Source organism: Lacerta agilis, chromosome 1, assembly GCF_009819535.1.
Source record: "Lacerta agilis isolate rLacAgi1 chromosome 1, rLacAgi1.pri, whole genome shotgun sequence".
In the NCBI taxonomy this organism is placed as follows: Eukaryota; Metazoa; Chordata; class Lepidosauria; order Squamata; family Lacertidae; genus Lacerta; species Lacerta agilis.
The window spans coordinates 36,418,575-36,421,485 of record NC_046312.1 but is presented as its reverse complement, the minus strand read 5'-3'; the positions used below and the strand labels follow the sequence as shown (position 1 = coordinate 36,421,485).

General features: G+C 36.3%; 1 pseudogene; it reads right to left on the bottom strand.

Moving 5' to 3' along the window:
• Positions 1-2,353: 2,353 nt before the first annotated feature.
• On the bottom strand, positions 2,354-2,515 carry LOC117061663 (annotated as a pseudogene).
• Between the last annotated feature and the right edge of the window lie 396 nt (positions 2,516-2,911).

Here is a 2,911-nt window from a genome sequence, read left to right as displayed (position 1 = left end):
TCCCAGAGGAGAAAGCCTATGATTCAAATCTTGGTTAGGCAGTATAATTCAAATGCAGTGGGTGCCACAAATCTCCTCCTCCCTCATTTATTTAAATATATTAGCTGGAGACTTTAATGTCATCCAGTAACAATACTAAATGTTAGGCTATAAAATCAACAAATTGCAAAAATATAGAGAAGGCAATAAATATCTATACTAAATAATGAAAGCAACAATTAAAGATGATGGATTCAAGATTTTGCAAGATAATAAAATTGATACAAGGAATAAATCTTCTAAGTTCATGTTTTGTATTCATAAAAGATCATGCACACAAGTGCAGGCACTAATATGTGAAAAAATAGTGATTGGGTGCTTAAATTCACTGTATGCAATGAGTGGCAATGTTTTCAAAATCTCAGCAGGAAATAGACGTGAGCACCATGAAGCATACAGCAGCTCATAAAAAGGCAACATCTCTCAACCCCTCAAACCCATTTCTCAAAAGATGAGCTCAGAAACGTAAGCTGGACTGGTATTCACACTAAAATAAGCTTTCCAGCGATTTTACTGGAGAATTTACCAGTGAATTGCAAGAAACTGCCAATGAGCGTTCAGTATAATTGTTTAATTGTACATGGAAATGGAAAATGGCTCTGCATGTGTATTGCTAAAGGGAACATGGAAAATCCCACTGAAGCTAAGTGAGGCTCTCTGAGTGCCTAATAGGTTGATAATTAATTAAGAATGTTCCTCTGCTAGCTCTCATGTGGTATTTAACCTTAGATGACATGAGTAAGGTATTCTGTTGCAAAGCACCATTTTGTATGAGCTAGTCTTTGTTCTCAAGCCACTGAAGAAAAGAAAGTGTGCTAATGATCTCTCTCCTGGAAAGAACACCGCCTCTGGAAAGTAATGGTGTCTGTGTAGAGAGAAAGAGTTTTGATTTCAGTTCCCTTTGAAGTAATTTCATTTTAAGATGCTGAACCTGTGCTTGGACAAGCACACAATACTTTATGTAACTATTTGGATATATCATTGTTGCTGTAAGTCTGTTTTGCAACAAGTTCTGTTAGTAAAGCTTTGGAGCCTTATTTTTTGTCTGGACAATTTTTATTTCAAGAAGAAGCAGGTTGTTTTTTTTTAATTCATCCCATTGCTTCTGAAAGCAGAATATTAATAACCACAATAATTAGAAACTGCCAAAGAGAGAAGCTCCGCTACAGGATCAAATAAAACTGGGAACTTTCCTTGAAGATTTTCTTAACATGGAAATACAAACTTCTAAAAAAAAAAAAAATTAAATCACTGCTTGCTTTGCTCTCAAAGTATGCCTCTGCAATAAATTGCTTTTAGAATAGCAACCCTGGCTGAACTATGTTGTCATCTGAGAAGTAGCAGCATCCTTCCAAAAAAAATGGGGGCTGGGGAAAGAAGGGAATAAAATCGTAAGCAGCAGGAACGGGATGTAAATACTGTGACAGAGTTTTAAACAGTCAGTTTCTTGTATCTAATGATCCATAACAGGGAAAAGGATTTCATTAGTATTGCACTGTCGAATAAGCACAGCAGGAAGAAGATACAGAAAATCCTTACAACTGCAAGGTTGTCATAATTAACAGAGAATGATATATGATGATAACTGGAGACTTTACAAAAGACAGTTTCATTCTCATTAATCCCAATGAAGCAATAAACTTTGTAGACAAGAGGCCTAGTCCTGATCTGGAGCAGTAAATGAAGATTTGCCAATTCACTTCAATAATAATAATAATAATAATAATAATAATAATAATAATAATTATTATTATTTCTGAAGCATCTTGATCAGCAAATGAGGTCGGTTTCAGAGTTAACTTAGTACATAGCTATTCACTCTGGGACTATAAATTAAATGGCACTGATTACATTTCATCACTGGCTAGTTGAAAGTCAGTCTTCCCCTGTACCAACCTGCCTGTGCCTGCCAGTCTGTTTGACAAGTAGATTGGTGGGCATGGGAGGGAGGGAGGGAGAGACTTTCAACAATGATGGTCCCATTACTATGTGTGCAAGTGGAGCCGTCTTTGCAGGCTGTTAAATGGGCACTAATGACTTATCTATTCCAGATGGCTTTTCTCTAAAATATGCCAAGATGCCATAATATTTCAATTGGCTATAAGGACTTTAAGATGTAGTTCTTTTTACATGGTTAAACACTGGTTTGTTTAGTTTTTTAATTTTTTAAAAAAACCTGTATTAAGTTTTATTTATCTATTTTTTGAATTTTGTACAATGCTTTTTAATAAACTTTGCTGTTACTTGTTCTTTTTCTAACTTTCAATATTGTAAGGATAATTAGCCCCAAAGACAGCTTATAAATCTTTTTGTGTGTGTGTGCACCATTCCTGGAGGCATTGCAATACCAGGTTGATTCATGGAGTGGATGGAGCAAGCCCCTGTTCCATCTCCCAGCTCCAAAAATCCATTTAATATATAGTCCTCAACAGAAGACATACAACACTTGACCTTAGCCAAAAGGCTGAGAAGTGATGGGGCAGCTTATAAATCCTATAAAACATAGGCAACAAGAAAACAAAAACTCAAATAATTCCAACTCCAAATAACTTTGGATTTCTTGACAACACCCAGTTATCCATCACTAGTTGCTTAGTGTCCTGGCCTTGGAAATGTTGCCTGAGTCAAGAAGACACAGCTCATGCACATTGGTGGTCAACGGGGACACATTGTTTGCTTGTTTATTAACTGGGCTGTTTTTGTAATTGTTATATTTTATGCATTATGGTATTTTGTGCATTGTTGGAAACTGCCCTGGGAGCAAATTGGTTTGATGAAGAGTACAGTGGTACCTTGGTTCTCGAACTTAATCTGTTCCAGGAGTCCATTCGACTCCTGAAATGGTTGGAAAACCAAGGTGTGGCTTCCGACT